Source organism: Hyperolius riggenbachi, chromosome 3 (assembly GCF_040937935.1).
Source record: "Hyperolius riggenbachi isolate aHypRig1 chromosome 3, aHypRig1.pri, whole genome shotgun sequence".
NCBI lineage: Eukaryota > Metazoa > Chordata > Amphibia > Anura > Hyperoliidae > Hyperolius > Hyperolius riggenbachi.
The window spans coordinates 417,999,401-418,023,404 of record NC_090648.1 but is presented as its reverse complement, the minus strand read 5'-3'; the positions used below and the strand labels follow the sequence as shown (position 1 = coordinate 418,023,404).

General features: G+C 41.5%; 1 protein-coding gene across 1 annotated transcript in view; it reads right to left on the bottom strand.

Annotated features, from left to right (window-relative positions):
• The window catches only part of KCTD16 (potassium channel tetramerization domain containing 16), a 350,249-nt gene that overhangs the window by 270,177 nt on the left and 56,068 nt on the right, over window positions 1-24,004 (bottom strand). The gene's annotated exons all lie outside the window — the stretch shown is intronic.

The following is a 24,004-nucleotide window of genomic DNA, read 5'->3' as shown; positions in this document are numbered from 1 at the left end:
TAAAGCAGAGCAGCAGTGGAGTGTTATACATTACCGCTGGTGACAGGACAGGTCCTCTACACTCCTCTTCAGTGTACAAGCGCCATACAGCCAATCACCACGCAGCTTTCGTCACTACATGTCATGTGAGGGGTGAAAGCCACATGGTGATTGGCTGTATACTGAAGTGGACGTGTTCCGCCACTGGAAGGAGGTAGTGTATGCTGCTCTGAATCATGTACAAGAGTGGGCCCTCCTAGCCCGCCACGCAATGTCAGGGGCCGGGGAGGGGTTACTGTTAAGCCCCTGAGCAGGAGGAACAGTTAGTATGTTTTCCCACTTTCTTTTCTTCCACGGAGACGTCTGGTGTACATATCAGAGACCAGGGGGTCCCAGAAACAAACAAAAACAAAACAAAGGGAAATGTTTTAAATTGAACAGTTGTAGAAATCAGCAAATGAAACATACTGATTAGATATGCAGTCTGTGGAAAGCTATACTTAAAAGGGATGACTCCCCCTTCACTAAATCATGCTGATTAATAGGACAACTTACACAGTGTAGAGCAGAGGATTAAGGTATTGCATCCTGCTTTACATCTACCATCTATAACATGCTGAGGATCCCCAGCTATACAAGCAGCTTTCTAAATCTCCACGTGTATGCAGGGCAATTACAGCCATTAGAACACCATCAAAATAAAGGATTATAACATTCAGAATATGATTATAGACTTATGCCTTAGCCATTTTAGATGTAAAGCACAAGGAGCAAATTCTGCCTTTAAATCCTCACGCCAGGCACAAATGTTTCCCTACATCTGTGTAGGCATTCAAGTGCAGAGCTTATTTTTCTCTGTGTATTCGCGCCTAGATTAGCCGGTGACAAATTTATCACTTTTAAATTGCAAACTCAGGAACCCAGATGCTGGCCACTTCTTCCAATATAGTCTGTCTATGCTATCGGCTACAGTCTTCACAGAGATATTTAGTCTTTGCCTGCCACCCTGAATAGGAGAATTACACAATCCAAGCAGCAGCAGCAGCCCCACCCAGGGAGCCTGAAACTAACTCATTGAAAACAGCAGCCTATAGTCAGATTCTTAAAGAGAAGGTATGTTTGAAGAATGTTATCTACATACAGAGGCTGGATCTGCCTATACAGCCCAGCCTCTGTTGCTATTCCAAACCCCTGCACTCTGCAATCAGACATAGATCACAGCCACGCTGTGCGTACTGTGTTTACATCTGTAGTGTCAGCCTCGGCTGCTCCCCCGCCTCCTGTAGAGCTCCGGTCCCTGCCCCCCTCCCTTCCCTCTAATCAGCGGGGAGGGAAGGGAGGCAGGTGGGGACCAGAGTTCTGCAAGAGGTGGGGAGAGCAGCAGACCTACACTATAGAGAAAAACACAGCCCGCTGCGACACGCTGTGTGTCGACAGCGAGGCTGTGATTTATGAGGGATTGCAAAATGCAGGGGGACCTTAGGGGGTTTGGGATAGTGACAGAGGCTGGGCTGTATAGGCAGATCCAGCCTCTGTATGCAGATAACATTCTTCAAACCCACCTCGGGTTCTCTTTAATTAAAGTGGATCCGAGATGAACTTTTACTCCTTGCATAATTGTGTTCCTTACATATAGTTTATAGGGCATTCCTCAAGCCAAATACTTGTTTTGTTTTGTTTTAATACCCTAATTTCCTATAAACTAAACAAACCACACCCACAGCTTCTCCAGAGTGCCTTGGCGCTTGCAAAGGATTGTGGGATTTCAGTCTGGGCAGGTGAAAAAGGTGTTACTAGCTATAGATTTCAGAATCTGAGAGCTGCAGTGCAGATACAGATCAGTTGCCTGTGTAATGGAGGAGATAAGAGTGGAGTTTTCACAGAATATGCAGATTAGCATGCCTAGATACAGATAAGCTTGCCTGTGTGTGTAATTGTGTAATAGTGACAAGCAGAAAACATGTCTGCTCCCATTGTATCACAGGAAAAAATATTAATATACTGTTGAAGCTGTTTGAAGATAGATTTGCTGTGTAAACTATCTAAACTTTAGATAAGATATATAGACAAGTCACTTGTTATATTTAGTTTTTCATCTCGGATCCGCTTTAAGACACAATTTTTAGGTGCAGGATGCTTATTTCACCAAAAAACTAACTTGTGGGCACTCCGATTTTGTGGTCTGTCCATGGAGATGGGATTTCAACAATAAATCTAGTCCCACAGCACAGTTCTAGGCTAGCTGGAAGAGTGAAAGCTGTTTACTGGTTTCAAAATTCCAGGCAAACAAAGGTAAAGACATGTACACTCTCAGATGGTTCTCAGCCAGAGCTGCACAGAACTTGGCCTAGAAATGCCACCGGAGTGATCAAGTCCTGATCCTTGAGGGCAACAGTCCTTGTACATGTGGCTGGATAGTACACTGACATGGGAGACCAAGATTTGTATCCTGGCTAGGGTCAGTACCTATTCAGTAAGAAGTCCTTGGGCAAGACTTCCTAACACTGCAGGGTGGCCCCTTGAGCGTGCACTTAGTGGCTGCAGCTCTTGAGTGCTATTATTACATGTGTACTTTGCTGTAGACTGTGGACACTGATAGTCCATGCAACTCAGATGATATTCAGTGCTAAGTGATCTTCCACAATGTTAAACCACATGAGAACCAAAAGGTTGCTATGCATAATACCAAAATAAAGTGGTCTCGGTATTTGCCCATCTAACTCAGATTTATATACTAGCTAACAGTTTCAGCACTGCCAAGTCACTGTTACATCATCAACATGCTGACTTGTATCTTGACCTAAGCTGTGCACACATACAAGATGAAAAGAATGAATGATCGATCGAATCAATAATCATTGTAAAATAGTTTGTAAAAGGGAAGCATGAAATTTGGGCACCTGCGGCTAATGGACTATTTGGGTGCCCCATAGACACTAATGCAAATATTGGCTATTGGGCGCAAAAGGCATAGATATAGGTGCCCGATAAATATTTGCATCTCTCTTGCATCTGACCAATCCTATTCCCTTAAAGTGAATGGGAACTGCATTTTCTTAAAAAATGAAGCAAATACTTACCTAAGGAGAGGGAAGGCTCTGGGTCATATAGAGCCTTCCGTTTCCTCTCTCGGTGCCCTCTATCCTGTGCTGGCCCCACCCGTTTTAATCGACCATCAAACGGGTATTTGAAAGTCTTCGGGAGCCGTGTCGTCCCGAAGACGTGCGGCTCCATACTGCACAGGCGTGAGCGTGCAAGAGAGCGTGCTTGCGCAGTACAGGGCCGCCCTTCTTCAGGAGCACTCGGGCTCCCTGAAGAGTTCTGAAGCCTCCTTCAGACGGGTAAAGCAGTATTTGACTAAATTAGTCAGATACTGCTACCGGGCGAGCCAGCACTGGAACGAGGGGACCAGGAGAGGAGCGGGAAGGCTCTATACGACCCAGAGCCTTCCCTCTCCTTGGGTAAGTATCTGTCTCATTTTTTTAAAATGCGGTTCCCATTCACTTTGAACTGCAATGGATTCCTACAGCCAATTTTTTTTAAATACCAAGAAACCAATGTCAAAGATGTGCAATTCCTGGCAATGTATAAATGCACAGTGTGGAATTATGTTAGATCTTCAATTCATTCTTTTTAATGGAAAAACACAGATAAAGCATTTTGTAACATACACCTTAGCTTCACAGAGCTAATTACCACTGAAATCATTAATGGAAAGACAGATTAATGTCATAAAATTACACAAAAGTAATTATTGTGCTAATTATACCGTACTTAAAAACCCTGTTAAAGCACAGCCTTCTTGGGATTCATATAACAGAAGATTATTCTAAATTAGGTACAAAAAAAAGTTTTGAAAAAAAAACTAAAAAAACTTAAGTTTCTGCAAAAGATGCAAAAGAAAACACTGCTACAGTAAAAATATTTTGTAAAAGCTGATTATTTTTATTTACAAAACTTTATGGCATAATTAATTTAAAATACTGCCTAATTGAATGCCTATAAAAATGAGTCTAAACTAGTTTCCAGAGGGTCCTTTCACACTGCATGTGTTGTGGTGCGATAAGAAAGGACAATAACATTGAACAGTAACGTGATGTAATTATATTGCAATGGTACGATCACGGTCGCGCATAAGCAGTGCGATGCCTGTGCGTTACTGGACAAAGGTGCACTTGCATGTAGTATAGCATACATCTATGGACTGTATGCTCCACTATATTTGTTGCATCATACTAGTAAAGTGTAATGCGACCAGCAATGTGTACAGTCTGAAAATACCCTGAGGACCTGTTTCCACTTGTGTGGTGCGAAATCGTTGCGGAAAAACGAATTTGCATGTGGATGCAAATTCGTACGTAAATTTTAACGCAAATTCGCATACATTTTCATGTATGTTAGTAAGTATGCAAATTTAACCATGTCAGTGCCTGTGTGCTTTTACATTGATTTTATGCGAAAACATATGTGAATTTGCATGGAAAATTTGCTTAGCGAAAACGCATGTGAATTTCCTATTAATTACATTGTATGCGAATCGCACAACGCCTTACGGTGTGTGAATTCTGATGGCTCTGCTGTGCAGATTTTTCCTGCACAGAAAAACGCTCTGTTTTCCTGACAAGTGGAAACAGGCTAATTAACTTGTTTTGGTTATGCGAATCTGCATGCAGAAAATGCATACAGATTCGTGATAGTGGAAACGGTCCCTGAGAGTTAACAGTGATGCGGGGAAACGGGCGCATTGTAACATGGCTTGCCGCACTGCAATGCACCACCTATGCGACGTCCACAGTGCCGCAGGTGCAGTATAAATGCGTGCAGCATTGTAACACACTGCATACAGCTTGTTGCAGGAAAACATACATAGTGACAGTGAAGCATACTTTTCATTGACTGTATGCAGATAACGTGTGGCAACGCTTTCCTGATTTGTCGTGTTGCAGTCTGGCTGTTACAGGGAATGCAACGCCATCTGTGAACCTGTTACAGGAAACGCAACGCCCTCTGTGAACCTGGCTAAAGAAATCAGAAGCAAATAGTGATGCCCTGTCAAGAACTCATGGAGAAGTATGTGATCAGTTCAGTCAGGTAATAGATACAGTGGGTTGCAAAAGTAGTCAGCACCCTTGAAGTTTTCCACATTTTGTCACATTACTGCCACAAACATGAATCAATTTTATTGGAATTCCACGTGAAAGAGCAACACAAAGTGGTGTACACATGAGAAGTGGAACGAAAATCATACATGATTCCAAACATTTTTTACAAATAAATAACTGCAAAGTGGTGTGTGCATAATTATTCGGCCCCCTTTGATCTGAGTGCAGTCAGTTGCCTATAGACATTGCCTAATGAGTGCTAATGACTAAATAGAGTGCACCTGTGTTTAATCTAATGTCAGTACAAATACAGCTGCTCTGTAAGGGCCTCAGAGGTTGTCTAAGAGAATATTGGGAGCAACAACACCGTGAAGTCCAAAGAACACACAAGACAGGTCCAAGACAGGTCAGGGATCAATTTATTGAGAAATTTAAAGCAGGCTTAGGCTACAAAAAGATTTCCAAAGCCTTGAACATCCCAAGGAGCACTGTTCAAGCGATCATTCAGAAATGGAAGGAGTATGGTACAACTGTAAACCTACCAAGACAAGGCCATCCACCTAAACTCACAGGCCGAACAAGGAGAGTGCTGATCAGAAATTCAGTCAAGAGGCCCATGGTGACTCTGGACGAGCTGCAGTGATCTACAGCTCAGGTGGGAGACTCTTTCCATAGGACAACTATTAGTCATGCACTGTACAAAGTTGGCCTTTATGGAAGAGTGGCAAGAAGAAAGGCATTGTTAACAGAAAGCATGAGAAGTCCCATTGGCAGTTTGCCAAAAGCCATGTGGGGGACATAGCAACCGTGTGGAAGAAGGTGCTCTGGTCAGATGAGACCAAAATGGAACTTTTTGTACAAAATGCAAAAGGCTATGTGTGGCAGAAAACTAACATTGCACATCACTCTGAACACACCATCCCCACTGTCAAATATGGTGGTGGCAGCATCATGCTCGGGGGGTGCATCTCTTCAGCAGGGACAGGGAAGCTGGTCAGAGTTGATGGGAAGATGGATGGAGCCAAATACAGGGCAAACTTGGAAGAAAACCTCTTGGAGACTGCAAAAGACTTGAGACTGGGGAGGAGGTTCACCTTCCAGCAGGACAATGACCCTAAACATAAAGCCAGGGCAACAATGGAATGGTTTAAAACAAAACATATCTATGTGTTAGAATGGCCCAGTCAAAGTCCAGATCTAAATCCAATCGAGAATCTGTGGCAAGATCTGAAAACTGCTGTTCACAAACGGTGTCCATCTAATCTGACTGAGCTGGAGCTGTTTTTCTAAGAAGAATGGGCAAGGATTTCAGTCTCTAGATGTGCAAAGCTGGTAGAGACATACCCTAAAAGACTGGCAGCTGTAATTGCAGCAAAAGGTGGTTCTACAAAGTATTGACTCAGGGGGCCGAAGAATTACGCACACCCCACTTTGCAGTTATTTATTTGTAAAAAATGTTTGGAATCATGTATGTTTTTCGTTCCACTTCTCACATGTACACCACTTTGTATTGGTCTTTCACGTGGAATTCCAATAAAATTGATGCATGTGTGTGGCAGCAATGTGACAAAATGTGGAAAACTTCAAGGGGCCGAATACTTTTGCAACCCACTGTATATAAGCCTTTGATTTGCTAGTCATGATCATGTGCTAAAGCAGAATGTGATCACAGCAAATCAGAGATTTGCAACTCTATCAGCTGATCAAACTCATCACATGCTTCTTCATGAGTTCTCCTAGACATGACCATCACAGGAAGCAAGCAACCCCTGCACACTATTGTGTTTGCATCCTACACTACAGCAATAAGTAGGTTACACAGAACAATAAAACTGATAGATAAAGGTAGACATTAATGCTAGCCACACATGGCAATCTGGCAAGTGATTGGTCACGCCTTAATCAGAAATCAATCATTAGTGATCAACTTTTCAATTAACTTTTCTCCAATGTTTTTTTCACAGGCTATATTTTCACACTTTATCAATATAATACATTTTCATACTTACAGGACACAAAAAGTGCCCAGTTTTTTCTTTTTAATTTACCTGTACCCTCCTTAGAGGTAACCCCGAATCAAAGCTCGGGACGGAAATCTCAGAGCGGTAACCCTGAGCTGGATCCATGGGAGGTGTGTAATGTGCAGGGCTGCTGCAGATCTATATAGCAGTATGATTTTTAGGCTTTTAGACTTTAAGGGTCTAAAAGCGGGTGAAAAAATTGCACCACTTTTAGAATCTAAAATCTGAAAATAATCATACCACTAGGGAGGTTAAAGAGAACCGAAGGCGGTGCGGCAGGGGGGCAGAAGGGACACCGAGGCATGCATGTTCGCTGCTTGATGACATGCCTCTGCCCCCCCCTCACGCTGCTCTCTGTCCCCCTCCACTGCAGTGCTACAACCCCCCTGAAATTGGAGACAATAGATCTTGAGGGGAAAGGAGGAGAGGGATTCCCTGCAAAAAAATAAATTCATTCTTTTTAATGGAATGGGATTCCCTGCTAAAAATGCCCACTGGGGGTGTTCTTGCAGGCTTTCCACAGTTGCTATTGGGCAGCTGTCTCTCCCTGGCCACGCCCCCTGCCGCTCCCAACCTCTTTGCATGCTGAGAATCTCCCTCTCTTTCCAGCGTCGTGACCCCAGAGGTCACGCAAGTGAAAGTATGGAGTTGCAGGGCACAGGAGTGGCGGAGAGCGGCATGGATGGCGGCTACCTGATCCACCCAGCCCCTTGTATCAGGCAGCATAGTTTTTAAATTTTACTTTATGTGCCCATGTCAGGCTCTCATTAAAGTGAACCCGAAGTGACATGTGACATAAGATAAACATGTGTATGTACTGTGCAAAACATTAATAATCAGGCTGTTTTACTTGTTTTATTTTGCTGCATGAAATAGTTAATTTCTAGGCATGGAAGTGGCAGCTTCTGTCTTGTCGGTACCTTGTTGGGAATATGGTAAACATCACTGATAAGCAAATTACAGCCATAAAAGTTTTCCTGGCAGAAAACAACTGTTAAGAATAGAGGGAGATAGGAAAAGGTCAATAGTTAATACTTTTTCATTTAGGGACACTTAATAGGCTGCCACTGAGTAGAGAAAACAAAACATTCATTCTACTTTGTAAATGTTAAAATATAAAATAAAACCATGGAATATCTAAAAAAAAATCTTTTTTTAGGCGTAGGATGATAAATGCAATTGTTTATCTCATAATTTGTTATTTATTTTTTTACCTCGTGTTCACTTAAAGCGGAACCAAACCAAACATTTTTTTAATTAAAAATATTTAGTTCAACCACTCTGACACATACAAAGATAAATAAACACTCATTCAAGCCTATGAGCATTTCAGTGCATGCTTTTCACCCTTCTCTTTTCATAACTAGGGTTATACTGGGGGCAGCCATTAGCAATTCCTCCATTGCCGGACACCATCTACTCCACCAGTTTGCCGGAAAAATCCCGGCAATTTGAAAGGAAGGGAGGGGTTCCTCCAATAAATGTAAAATATTTTATATTTGTCATCATTCAGCTGAAAAAAGGCTGCTATTTATTATTATAATTTAGAAAATAGATTTTATTTCTGAAATCTTGTATTTTTAATTTGGGTCCACTTTAAAGTACTTTTTTATTTGCATGGTGAAAATGTATTGAGTAGGTAAACTTAGAAAATATCTAAGGAGAAAAATTTACTGAAATAGGACCTTTGCCTACTCGACGTCTAGTAAATTTCAAAATAAATCTAATCACCAATTGATTAAATCACTAGCAAACCAATGGCGAAGTACTAGTGGAGCATGCAGCTGTCAATGCTTGGAAGGTTTTCCAAAATGTCCAATCACCCTTTTGAACGACCAATGAGATGCAAACTGTTCGGAGTTGGTTCAGGATTATGCAAATTTTTTGTGAAAATATATGCAGGTTGAACATGGACCAATCAAATACTGCCAAGTTGGAATTCAATTAATCCATGTTAAAGCTGCATAATAATTTACACTGAAAATTACCATAGTCCTGCATCAACTTGGAATGATTTACATCTTGTGGACCATACCTATTGACAGACAGTTGATCAGCTGTTGAGTGCCACAGATCACAATAGAATATTTGATCATAGTGATCTAATTTGTCAGATAAATCAATACTTTTATGGCCTAAGTGCTGAGGTTAAGTGGATAAGCAGAAGTAAATGGATGAGAGGGCCTGTGAGGGGTTAGACAGTGAGCTGCCTGGAAGCTAATAGAAAAATATGGCCTCTTAATTGTGCAATTTGCTCAGAGGAGACATGCACTTGGGCTCTGGTAGGACTGTGTCAGTATAGTGCATTCCTCTTACTGCCAGCACTTACCACAAACAACATTATGCAGAGGAAAAACGACTTGCAGCCTCTTCTACACATGAACAAGCAATATAAGTCCATTCATAACTATAAAGCTGTACTGCTGTGAGGACTCATCTTATTACAGCAATAGCTGCATTCACTTCTCTTCCACCTCTGCTGTGAGAGGCAATATACAAGCCCTAAATTAAAGGCAGATTAGCATACATTCCAGCATCCAGATGAGGCCACCAGCAATAATTCAAGGTAGTGCAAAGACATAGAAAAATCACTAAGGCCAGGCGCCCACTACAGATCGATTATCACCATCCCTTAGTGCTTTTGCTGACATTTTTTACATCGATTTCAGAGTGTATTCTGGCGATTTTAGCAGTGATTTCATTTTAGTGTTTGCAGAGCAAATGTGATTAGTGATAGCCTTATGCTGGATACACACCATGAGTTTCCGCGTCGAATGCGGCCGTCGATAAGCGTCGATTCGATTATTTCCGAGCATTTCCAAACGAATTTCGATGATTTTTAGGTCGATTGCCATGTAAAGTATGGCAAATCGACCTAACGATCCATCGAAGCTTGAATCGGACATGTCGGAAATAATCGAATCGACGCGTATTGACGTCCGCATCGAACGCGGAAACGCATGGTGTGTATCCAGCATTATTCTTTTGGTTTGTGTCGTAACTGCAAAATTGCTTTTATATGGTGAGTGAAAAGCAATTTTGCAGCATTACTATTTTTTGTAGTGGGGCGCAATCGCTCCGAAAATGCTGCAGGACCGGCAATTGGGATTTCCCTAATTTCAATTGCTTCTGTGGGCTTGCCTCCATTGACTTTCATTAGCCTAGAGCTTTTGTTAATGCAATCGCCAGTGATACAGAAATGTGGCTAAAAGCGCACCCGTGGGCTATAGCTTGCGATACCCATTATTTTTTTGGGTTCCTGTAGTAAAATCAATGTAAAATTGCTTTTGTACAGCGATTGAAAAGCGATTTTGCAGCGTTCCTATCTTCTGTATTTAAAGAGAAACTCCTACCAAAAATTGAACTTTATCCCAATCACTAGCTGATACCCCCTTTTACATGAGAAATCTATTCCTTTTCACAAACAGACCATCAGGGGGCGCTGTATAACTGATATTGTGGTGAAACCCCTCCCACAAGTAACCCCTCCCACAAGAAAAGTTCGAATTTCTGTGGGAAATAGCTGTTTACAGCTGTTTCCAACTGCCAAAAACCATGCAGCAGCTACATCACCTGCCAACAGTAAAATGTTCACTGGAGTTTCTCTTTAAGCGCAATCGCTCTGAAAATACTGCAGGACCCGCAATTGTAATTTCCCTAATTGCAATCGCTTCTGTGGGCTTGCCTCCACTGACTTTCATTGGTCTAGTGCTTTTGAAGAAGGAAACAATCGCCAGCATTTCGGAAATGCGGCTTAAAGCGCCCTACTGGGCCATAGCCCTTTGTGTTATTGTGAAAAACAATTCTTTCTGTGAAATCTCTTGCAACATGCTTGCTTCTTAAATCATTTTCACCACTTTTCTGGATGACATTCCGTTCAACAAATGGGCACACGTTCGCTAGCCTAATCTAAAACATGATATTAATACATATTACGTTGTATACACATCTATTAAAATATGCCTCACTTTCTACTCTGATAAAAAATAGTAATGCTGCCCAAGAGATTTGACCAGTTCTTTGGCAGTTTTTCATAATGTGTCTAAATGCCAATTAGACATTATTGCATTCTGTCCTCTTGTGAACGTTAATGTTGCCAGCTAAATGACTACTGTTGCCAGCCAAGTGATTACTTCAGACTGGCAAATACTAACCATAGGCAGAACGGCTTTTTTTCCTCCAGGGAATTAGAGGAGCACTTCTGTTCTGCCTTTTTTTCTTTTCAAAACTGAAAATAGGCTGGAAAGTACACCTCTAACATATCGATGTAAATACCCAGGAACAACGAGAAATACTGCAAGCAGTGAGTGCAATATGCTTGGATTAAAAAAATGTGAGATGAAATCCAATCATTTTTGGCCAGCAGTTTAGGATATATCTAATCCCTAATGTCCCCATACCTATACCAGAAATGATGAGTGGCACAGTGGTGTAGTGGATAGCACTATTGCCTAGGCTATGTGGTGTTTGTATGTTATAGGTGCTCTGTGTACTTATCACATCCCAAAACCATACAGAGAGGTTAATTGGTCCCTCCCCTCCACAAATTAGGCTTAGATTGCCTCCTATTAGAACATACATGTCAAACTTTGTCCCGTGGGCCAAATCTGGCCCTCAGAGCCATTAAATTTGGCCCTCAAGTGGTTTCCCATTTTTGCATTATGTTTGGCCCACTCTAGACCACTACGGAAGCTATATTGGAGGTGAAGCCCTAGAACACCAGGGAAGCCATATGAGGGAGGTAGGGGGAAAGCCCTAAACACTAGGGAACTGTACAGGAGGGGTGGGGGGCTCTATATACCAGGGAAATGTATATGGAAAGTAGGACCACTAGACAACAGGGAACTGTATAGGAGTTGGAGGGGGGCATTTGACACCTGGGAACTTTATAAGGGTGGAAGGTGGCCAGTAGACATTGAGGTTGGCCCACGACTACGTCCCAGTGTAAATCTTCGGCCCACTTTGTATTTGAATTTGACACCCCTGTTTTAGAAGAAGGATGATAGATACAATTGTTTATCTCACCAGTTTATTGTCACTTAAGGTTCACTATAAGCAATCAAGTGACAACTACAATCGACTCCTCACCGAAGATCTGTGCCAGTGCACAGGCTTACTCATGCTGTAAATGGTTATCATTTTTTGTTCATACCTGGAAAGTGTCTGGCTAGTGTAATGGTTAAGGGCTCTGCCTCTGGTTACATAGGCAACCTGGGTTTGAATTTTGGCTCTTCCTGTTCAGTAAACCAGCACATATTCAGTAGGAGTTCTTGGGCAACATTGCTACTGCCTACTGAGTGCGCTCTAGTGGCTGCCTCGCAAGCGCTTAGAGTCCAATAGTAGAAAAGCGCTACACAAATATAGGAATCATATAGGAATTATAACATACATATCAGTGTGTGTGTATATATATATATATATGTTGTATATATATATATATATATATATATATATATATATATATATATATAAAACATTCAGGCATGCAACAGTCACTTGAAAACATCCAGCAGTAACTAAAGGAAACATGGAGGAGTGAGAACAGTGTGCAGCATAATGAAGGTATTTATGACTTTTCTTAGTAGCTACTAATGTGCCACCTGCTTGGCACCAGCACTTGGAACGTAGGAAGCTTCTCTGGGGAAATACGACCAAGCTGAGAACAAATTATACCTTTCCAGGCACATTGACACTTCCAATATTTAACTTTTATTTACGGGGTTGAAAAGGTTACATAGCTCCCATCTTACAAGGGCCGTTGTACTTTTGGTAAAGAAAATAAAGTGGTCCCCCAGGCATATTTCATTCATTTTACAGATTAACGCAGACAAAAATAAAGCCTCTCTGACATTTATATTTCTGTAGCAGCTCTTCTCAGCGTAAGCATACTGGGATTTAATGTGTCTTCATTTACTGCTGAGATGGGACAATGCACCTTTCAATGAGCCATGCAGGACTACGCAAACTGTTTCAGGACGGTATAATAGTTGCCAGTGCAGTGGAAGGGATTTATGGAGCTACAGCTCCTAATGGGGATATTTTATTTATTAACCCTTTCTTCTCAAATTTGTGTTTTTGGGGGATGTCATAAATGAGAAAGTTCTCTTTCTACAATTTGCTTTATCTTATTTTATTTTTCTGCTAATAACAACAACCCACAAAAAGCATTGCTCAAAATGATTATCGAAAACGCAAACAAAGTAGGCACTGCATATATTTCAGCTGCCCTTTGCTGTGTATGTCAATGTGGCAGTAATCTGTACAGTAGGTCTGACCAGCACTTTGTGTAGTAGTGGCTTAATCAGTGAACATGCAGGGCACTGGCCAGACCAGATGTGCAGATCAATGATATGGGATACAAAAAATTCAAATATGCAGTCATGGACAGTGGCAAACAGAGAAGTGTAGGAAAATTGGCAGGGCTGCGAAAGCAGTTCCAGGAGTAATGTATGCAATATATGGCCTGCTGTTAAAGTAAACCTATATGGAAAAATGTGCCCCTAGGGGGTCATTACCTCAGGGGATCGTAATGTGGCTTTTCCCTGTCCTCCACAGGCAGCTGTGGAACAGTCCAGAGCTGGCTCCACTGCAACCATACACACAACAATATCCACATGCGGCGGTGCGCGCACTAGAGGCTTTCCACTCGGGCTCTAGCATAAATAGCATAACTCGATCGGGTTCACTCTACTGTGCAGGCGCAAACCATCTGTGACTGTGCAGTAGAGTGGGTCAATCTGGCTCAGCTATTTCCGACAGAGCCCATCAGAAAAACGCAACTGCACTTGCACAAGTGGCAACAAAGTCAGTTTTGGGGGAGTCAGCCTTGGATCCCCTCTGTTTAAACAGTAAGAGGGAGCCTTTTTAGGATCCAGAGGCTTCCCCTTCCCAAGGTAAGTACCCCCAAGGGGGACTTTTTTCCCTTCAGGTACACTGAAGGGAAACACGTTTACCCAATAATTATGACGTTTATGACATTCTCTGATCATTTCAAAGGTGGAAACTCTACCATTACTTACAACTGCATAATCGAACAGGGTAAAATTTGGTGGACTTGTACTCTAGGATGACAAAATGGTCCAAAATGTTTTTGTTTTGTTTGTTTTTATTCAAGCAGTTCAAGTCCAAAGCTTGTAGTGGTTATAATGCTAGAGACTTGGAAGAAAAAAAAGAAAAAAAAAGGATACAAAAAAAGTGTACTCAAACCTGGAAACTGGACTTTTGCAGGGAACAGAAAATGCATTAACAACTTACAGTTGTTCTGCTGCAATGGAGGTTGATCAACTCTTGAAACTTCCAACCACCTCTGTCTCTATTAAGGTTGTGTTTGCATTTAAAAACGTGCGGCCCCCTATGACGGAAGGAGGTCTAACCTACCCAACTTGTAAACATGCAGTCGCCTCCAGACTTAAACCCCATAGAGCAGGTTTGGAGAACTTAACAGAAAAATGCAGCCAAGGTGACCAATGAGAGCCAATTGCCAAACATGTATGGAAACTTTGGCAATAGAGTAAGGAAGAACTTTCTGAAAACAAATTGGTGCAACAAATGTGTTCACCAGCTACATCAACTAAAGGTAGTTTATTTATGGGTTCCATGATTTATTTTTTCCCCTTTGATTGTTTATTTGTTCTATAGAGTGTAATGAGATTGAACTGCTTGAATTTGAGTAAAAACCTGGATAAATTGGATTGCTCTAAAACTTTTGACTAGTGTAAGCCTTATACACTATGAAAAGGAACAGTCTTGTAGGATACAAGTGAAGCACGTTGGTGGAGGCACCCAAAAGTATGTTGTAGCAACAGCTAGATAATTTTACTCTTAAAATTAGATAAATAAAAATAAATAAATAAAAATATATGGTATGATAAGGAGGTCTCTTACCTCCAAAGAAGACTCACGTGGGTCGAAAAAGGAGTCTTTATTAAAATAACGGTTATACTGTAGACAACACGTTTCACGGGACTCAGCCCGCCTCCTCAGGTCAATAAAACCGATAACTTTAACCAGTTCACCCCCAAGGGTTTTTATCCTAACGGACCAGAGCAATTTTCAGTTGTCAGCGCTCCTCCCTTTTATTCCCTAATAACTTTATTACTACTTATCACAAGAAAATGATCTATACCTCGTTTTTTTCGCCACCAATTAGGCTTTCTGTGGATAGTACATTTTGCTAAGATTTTTTTTATTCTAAATGCATTTTAATGAGAAAAACAGAAAAAAAAGAAAAAAAATCATTATTTCTCAGTGTTCAGCCTTTATAGTTTTAAAATTAAACATTCTCCTGTGGATAAAACAAACACGTTTTATTTGCCCAGTGGTCCCGATAATTAAACCGTTTAGATTATATCCCTACCACAATGTATGGCGACAGTATATTATTTTGAAATATAAGTGGTTATTTTTCTGTTTGTTCTGGCCATAATTACAAGCCCCTATGTAATAAATTAAAATTAATTTCCCCCCATAAAATATAGAATAAAAAAAGCTGAGTCCCTAAGGCAACTATTTATTTATTTTTTTTAAGCTGATTTTTTTTTTTACAAGTGTTTTTTTTGGGGGGGAGGGTTGGAAGTGTAATTTTATTAATGATGTGTATATACTTGAAAATGTATGTATTTTGTAGGTGTAATATACTTTTTGGCCACAAGATGGCGCTAGTGAACACTCATAGGACGTGTTCACTTTTTTTTTTTTTTTACACTTTATTAAACTGTTACATTTCCTGTTTATGTGAATGGACGTAGCCGCTGTTCGCGGTCACATCCATTCACTCCAGGCACTGCGATTGGGTAGAGGACTGTTCAGTCCTCTTCCCCAATCGCCCAGCATGGGATCCCGACGGTAATGGCGGCGGTAGCGGCGGACACACGGCGGTAGCAGCGGCGGGAATGCGCGATGTATTAAAACGTCATGTTGCTGTTAATAGCGGTAAGCATGACGTTTTAATACGTTAGGATGGCGGTAAATGGTTAACAATAGCCGTGCGGAGCTCGGGCGCATAGATCAAAAATTCCTACAGGTCAAGGTTAACCCTCTCCATTGTGAAGGGATCACCCGAGACCCACACAGATACACTAGTCTTGTACGATGTCTTAAAGGAGTGGAAAAAAATGTACAAAACACAGTTTAATAAGTAATAAGTTAAAACACACACACACATACAGTATATATATGGAAGCAGGGAATTTGGGCGCATGAGACAAGTGGACAAAAAGGGCGCCCCATTCACTTCCATTATAAATATCGTTTAATGGGCGCTGAACAGGGAAAAAAAGGCGCCGGAGATTATTAATGTTTTACAAACGGCGCCCGGAGATTTTTAAGGTTTTATAACTGTGCTTGTGATGATTTAACTTTACAAAATGAGCCCGTGACGAATAACGTTTATAAAGATACTAAATCACTATTTCTAAAACATTTCTAAAACATTATTATCCACCCAAAAAAATTATTTACATTTTTTTATTTATTAATGTTTGTAAAACATTATTATCCATAGGGGGTCTTAGGTTTAGGCACCACCAGGGGGGTCTTAGGTTTAGGCACTACCAGGGGGGTCTTAGGTTTAGGCACCAACAGGGGGGTCTTAGGTTTAGGCACCACCAGGGGTGTCTTAGGTGTAGGCACCAACAGGGGGGTCTTAGGTTTAGGCACCAACAAGGGGGTCTTAGGTTTAGGCACCAACAGGGGGGTCTTAGGTTTAGGCACCAACAGGGGGGTCTTAGGTTTGGGCACCACCAGGGGGTCTAGGGGTTAGGGATAGGTACAGGGAGGGTTTTTAACAAACGTAAATATAAGTTTCAGTTTAGAAACAGGGAAGATTAACGTTTTAAGAATTGCCGACCTCATACACATTATTTAATGATTTATAAATTCTTAAAACACTATTTGTAAACGAAATTCTACACAATATTTCTATAAACGATAATACTGCTTATCGTTTACACCACGCGCCCTTTTTTCCCGACGCCCTTTTTTGATGTACGCATATATATATATATATATATATATATATATATATATATATATATATATATATATATATATATATATATATATATATATAACCAAACAGATAGATGACTCTGGTGGAGTCTAAGCATAAAACCTCATAATAACAATTAAATAATAACAATGAATTCTAGTTACATGGTTAATATATCGATCCATATACATTTTACATGCCAAACAATCTAGGGATAGACCTTCAGTTTAGGCTATTGAAGACCATCAAAAATATAATACATAGCTCATACTACAAGGTTGGTCAGCCCTCTATTATTATTTAGTATTTATATAGCGCTGACATCCACTGCAGCACTGTACAGAGTATATATTGTCTAGTCACTAACTGTCCCTCAGATGAGCTCACAATCTAATCCCTACAATAGTCCTATGTCCATGTATGCATCATGTAGTGCATGTTTCTAAGGCCAATGTAGGGGGAAGCCAATTAATGTATCTGTATGTTTTGGGGATGTGGGAGGAAACCGGAGAGCCCGGAGGAAATCCACACAGATACAAGTACATACAAGCTCCTTGCAGATGCTGACCTGGCTGGGATTTGGACCGGGACCCTGCGCTGGCGAGGGTGCTAGCCACAATGCCATCATGCTCTATTGTACTATTCCAAACTGCCCTGGTGAGTCCTACCATTTTTCCCTTCCCCAACCCCTAATAGACTCCACCACTGCTAATTGATGCAATGTTTTGTGTTAACTGCAAGAAATAAGAATAAAACACACACACATATACACACACACACACACACACACACACGCACACACACACACACACACACATTCCTCAAAGATGTCATAGCCATGTTCCCACTGATTTTAGAAATCATAGAGAAGGAGGAGGAGAATTTGAGGTGGAAAACAAACATAAAGCTTTCCCCATATATATTTCAACAAAAACTGGTTTAATGGAAATAACATTAACAGGGGCGTAACAATAGACCCTGCAAGGGATGCAGCTGCAGGGGGGCCAGAAGCCACAGGGGTCCCCATGGTAAGAGAAGTTTATTTTCTCTGTCCTGAGAGACTTACAACTAAGGGCACAGAGAGAAAAAACTTTCTGCCCTGCACAATTGCTCTAATGACTGCATCTGCTCAACCACTGATAAGGAATCATACAAAGTTTTGTAGACAAAGATTTCGGTGTGTAGCAGGCTTTTGTGTACAGCGCCCTTCCCCTAGCCTCTCTACCCCTCCCCGAGTGCTGTGTACTGTGGTAATGCTGGAGGAGTTTGCAGAGCCAGTTCTGCTCCATCAGAGATGGACAGAGTGAGTGTAGTAAGCTAATGCTGGGAGCACACTCATTTGTCAGTCTTCTGTATACGTTTTCTGCACACCAGGGGCTTGATTCACTAAACCGTGATAACTCATATTACGGCCGAGCTAGCGTTTTCACGCATGAAAATTCGCTATTGCGCATGAAAACACATTGAAAAAGGCTAGCGCGGCTGTGATATCAGTTATCACCTTTTAGTGAAGCAAGCCCCGTGTGTGTATGTGTGAAGACATGCACGTTTTATCAAAGAAGCTAATGTAATTCATAGAGAAAATGCGTGCAGTGCTTCACTGGTTTCTGTATCTGCATGGGGAGAACGCATTCAAGTCTGCACTAGACAATTTAATAACATTGGCTCTCAGTTTACCTGTGCAGAAAGCAGGTGGGGGGGTGAGGGGGGAGAGGGCCCCATTTAACGTTTTGCAGGGGGGCCCAGTGATTTCTAGTTACGCCTCTGAACATGAAGGTCCACGAAAAGTATCTGGAATTATTTCTAGCATGAGGAGGTGATTGGGGCCCAAGACTGCGTGACATCATTGCCTTGGCTAAGTGTCACTGGTAGGGCAGGATTACTTACCAATATACAACAATATTACTGTTATAAGAAGAATTTCTGATGCTGAAATCAGGATACTTAATATCAAAATGGGTATCCTTAATAATTTTTTTATGATCTTAGAAAATGTTTTTAACCATTTCAGCCCGCGGGTTGTTTTCACCTTATGGACAAGAAGAATTTTCACATTTCAGTGCTTTTCCCTTTCATTCCCCAATAACTTTACCGCTACTTATCACAATGAAATTATTTATATCTTGTTTTTTTCAACATCAATTAGGCTTTCTTTGGGTGGTACATTATGCTAAGTAATGGGAATAAGAAAAAAATTGAAACAATTCATTATTTCTCCATTATAGTTTTAAAATAATACATGCTATTGTAATTAAAACCCACAAACGTATTATTATATTTAATTGTCCCGGTTATTACAACTTTCTAAAATATTTCCCTAGTAGACAATATTTTATTTGGAAATAAAGGTGCACTTTTTCAGTTTTACATCCATCACTAATTTTAAGCAAATCATTTAATAATAATACACCCTCGACATACATATAAAAAAATATTTAGTCCCTAATGTATGTAGGTATCATTTTACTATTTGGCCACAAGATGTCCTTGCGCATTATTTCCTATTTATGTAGAATAAATACGCTAAAAAGGAAGTAATTTGTGGCTGTTACACTTCGGGAGTGACAAAAGCATCTCATTGATGCCGGCGATCACGGGGGCCTAGAGGGGAGATGGAATGAATACGAGCAAAGTTCCCATTCATTAATCTAACAATCTGCGGCAGGAGCGGCAGAAACAAGTGAGCGGGATGCAGTGCGGTGGCATCACTTGAAAATGATCACTGTTTTTGAACAAAAACAGTGATCATTCCCGGTAGACATGCATGGATTGGCTCAGGGGACTTCTGTCTCCTGCCACCAATCCCCCATCGCCAGGACAATCCCGATCGCGGGCTTCTGATCGACCACACAGCCCGCAGACTGCACGGACGTTGGTCTCACGTCCCTGTGGCTACAGCAGCCACAGCCGCGGAGACTCACATCCATGTGGCTGAAATGCTTAATTTGGCTAATGCTTTATTTAATGTTATGTTATTCCTCTATAGGTGCTGTGCATGGTACAAAGATGGACTGCATGCAGAGAAGCAGGTCTGGACCAAATTTAAGAGAGTCAAGGCTGGCTCATGTTGTGATCGGATGAACCTCAAACGTCAGTAAGCACCAAAAAGTAAATGCATTTTTCTATTATTCTTTGTTTTGTCCAGCATTGGAATGCTGTAAGTGCACTTAAAATTGGAATGGTACAAGTGCACTCTCTCCTTATTCCCTGGTGACACAGGACTGCGTTATCACAGCACTGCATATAGTTTGAGCTGTATTCAGCTAGATACCCAATTCATTCTTATTTATCGTATTAAGAACAGTATGAACTGTCACATGTGTGCAGCTTACAGGCTTCTTCATTTTCCTGTTTTCTCTGAATGATAAAAGAGATGCTGACTCTTGAAGAAGCCCGGCACATTCTCAAATACTGAAAGCATTCGAAAGGCATTTCATTTTACAACAGAGGGAAAGAGATGAATGGACAAAATGTAGAAGAGTCATAAATGCATTAAGGGCTTATTCACGGTGCTTTTTGTTTGGGAAAACTGCAGTAAAGCGACTGTTTGCAAAAGCTAGCACCAGCTGAGACTCTAATTTAATCTATTATTGCTGCTGTAGCTAAGAAGGGCCACATCGCTCTAAGGCCCCTTTTACACTTAATCAGTTGCTCTGCTACAACTGAAAGACTACGGATTTTCAAAGTAATGCCCATGTTTTCCTATGGCACAGATCCCACTATACGCGTTTTAACTGAAATCTTTTTCACAATGCAAGGCTATGGAAAAAAATGTGTTCCAACGCGTACCAACGCACACTAACACATACCAATGCATTACGTGTAAAAGGACTCCCAGGGCTCTTTTACACTTAATGCTTTGGTATGCGTTTTTTTTTTCATAGCAGTGCATTGTGAAAAAGCATTAAAGTGAATGGGAACCGCATTTAAAAAATGAGACAGGTACTTACCCAAGGAGAGGGAAGTCAATAATCAAAAGGAGAATCGCACACCACAGTGGAGGTGCTGGACCATTTAAGACTGTAAGCAAAAAATCGGAAAGGTCCGCACACTCGAGTGATCCAAAATCAAGGTTTATTCAACCAACGTGACACAAGTCCACTCCATAAACCTATTTAAAGAGAACCAGAGGCGAAGCACCCTCATGTATTTTATTACATTTATCAGTGGGAACATGACAGTGAACACCTACCCTGCTTTTAGTTTCATTGTTATCTGCTTAATTAGTCTATTAGCAGCTGTGATAAGAATCCCCGACTGGCTCAGTCGAGGTTTGACCTGGAATCATTAGAGCTGAGTCACTCTTCTGTGGAGTCTTTTCAAGCCCAAGCCTGCCACCTCCTGGCTTAGATTTCCTGCTTTGCATACTGAGAGCTGTGATGACATGGGAGGGGCTGCTGCTGCTGAGAGAGAAGCTCTGTGGCTGCAATATGATCCCTGTGTGCTCTGTGTGCACTAGATACTGATGATGACTGCAGTTTCATTCCTATGATAGACACTTCCTACAGGCAGCTGTACATCATACCAAAATGAAAGCACACAGATGAGCCTTTCTCATATAGCCTAGATAGCAGCATAGTCTCATATAGCCTAGACCAGTGTTCCCCAACCCTGTCCTCAAGGCCCACCAACAGTGCGTGTTTTGTGGAAAGCCACAGAGGTAGATAATTAGCTCTGCTGAGACACTAATTACCTCACACAAGTTTGTGGTTTGCTGCAAAACATGTACTGTTGGTGGGCCTTGAGGACAGGGTTGGGGAACTCTGGCCTAGACAGCACATCCAGAACAACTCATAACCCGTAAGGGGAAGGGATATGAGCCGGCGGCCATATTTGATTTTTCCTGGAGCAATAATGGATAAAAAACACTAAAAAAGGCACACCACAGCGGCGAAATGATCAGGTAGAGCATTTATTCTTTACAAGCTATCGACTGATATGTTTATTTGTGTGAAACATTCATCTCTGGTTCCCTTTAAGGTTTATGGAGTGGACTTGTGTCACGTTGGTTGAATAAACCTTGATTTTGGATCACTCGAGTGTGCGGACCTTTCCGATTTTTTGCAAGGAGAGGGAAGGCTCTGGGTCCTATAGAGCCTTCCGGCTCCTCTCCTGGTCCCCTCGTTCCAGTGCTGGCTCGCCCGGTAGCAGTATTTGACTAAATTAGTCAAATACTGCTTTATCCGGCTGAAGGAGGCTTCAGAAGTCTTCAGGGAGCCCGAGTGCTCCTGAAGAAGGGCAGCCCTGTACTGCGCCAGCGCAAGTACGCTCTCTTGCACGCTCACGTCTGTGCAGTATGGACCTGCACGTCTTTGGGAGGACACGGCTCCCGAAGACATCCAAATAACCTTTCGGCGGGGGATTGAAATGGGGGGGGGGGTGTGAGCCAGCACAGGATAGAGGGCACCGAGAGAGGAGACGGAAGGCTCTATCTCCCGATTCGGAAGTGAATTGAGGAGATGGGACGCGGCTGCGGGTGCGAAAATCTGCAGCATGAAGCAGATTTTTGGATCGCTCCGCACCGCACAACATGCACGCAGTGGAAACTCTTCCGTTGGCGTGCATGTGTTTCAGCACACCTGCGGTATGTAGCCGCATCTCACCGCTGCTTGTGGAAACGGGCCCTAAGTGTAAAAGGGGCCTCAGGCTATATGTTGAAAGCCCCTCTCTCTTAAGGTGCCCATTAACGGTACCATTTTTTCCCCAAATGCGATCTTTCAATGCAATTTTTACGACGGAATTGTATAGAAAATTAGCTGTTTATGAAGGCAATCGATAAGGAACAATTTTTTGGTCAATTGCTAAGTAGGATAAAATCGATCCGAAAGTTGGATTTTATGATTGAATTTGAAGAAAGAATCATTCAGTAAATGTAAACAATCGATAATTGCCTTCTGATTAGTTACGAACATTCAAATCGCATCGAAAGATCGCATTTAGTAAAACATTGTACCATTGATGGGCACCTTTAGGGTGCTCATCAGTGATACAGTTGTGATTGTACAATACTACCAAATCTGTGTAGAAGGGTAAACTGAGTACTTTGAATGAATACCTCAAGTAGTGCTTTATATTACATAGATGAGGTATGCGTGCACAAACAAGAATGTTTCATTAAAGGGCTCCTCAAAGCAAACCTTAAGTGAAAAAAAATGGTTGATATAATGAATTGTATGTGTAGTATGGATAATGATTAGAACATTAGTAGCAAAGAAAATAGTCTCATATTTTTATTTTCAGTTATATAGCTTTTTTTCATATAGCTGCATCATTCTGCCACAGTTGCAGTTTTAAACCACACTCTGTATTTTAAGCTATAAATCAAAGCTGAAATAATGACCCTTTGAACTTCCCTGCAGTAAAATCTTATCTCAAGGTGTCTCTCACTGTTTCTTGGCGGTTTAAGTGCTTTAAAAAACTAGACTGTATTCAACCCAGTGGGTCAAATAGCTCAAAGAAGCAGGGATGGTCGTAGTCAGCCAACTTTGCTATGCTGGAACTACGCGTAGTTTTACGCAATTATGCTTCGCCAAACTACGGCTTCGTAATCAAATATTCGTTTTGTATGCATTTTGTAGAGTACGCATTAAAGTATGCAATTACGCGTAGTGCGAAGCATAGTGTATGCGGATGCTTATGCCCGTATTCAGAAAATGTTACGCATTAATTCCGCTTTTTATGCTTATACCGGGAACTCTTCCATGTGTACAATCCCCTTTCCAATGCGTAAATTTGTAAGCGTACAATCGCATGCGAAAAATTAGAAGTGAGTAATGCATTCGTAGTTCACTACGCAATACACATGTTAACTACGCATAGTGGGCGTAAGCTACACGTAGCGGTACTTTGTTACGCGTAAATTCGCAAGCATAGTTTTGAAACTTCACCTACGAACTACGATGCGTAAATTCGCA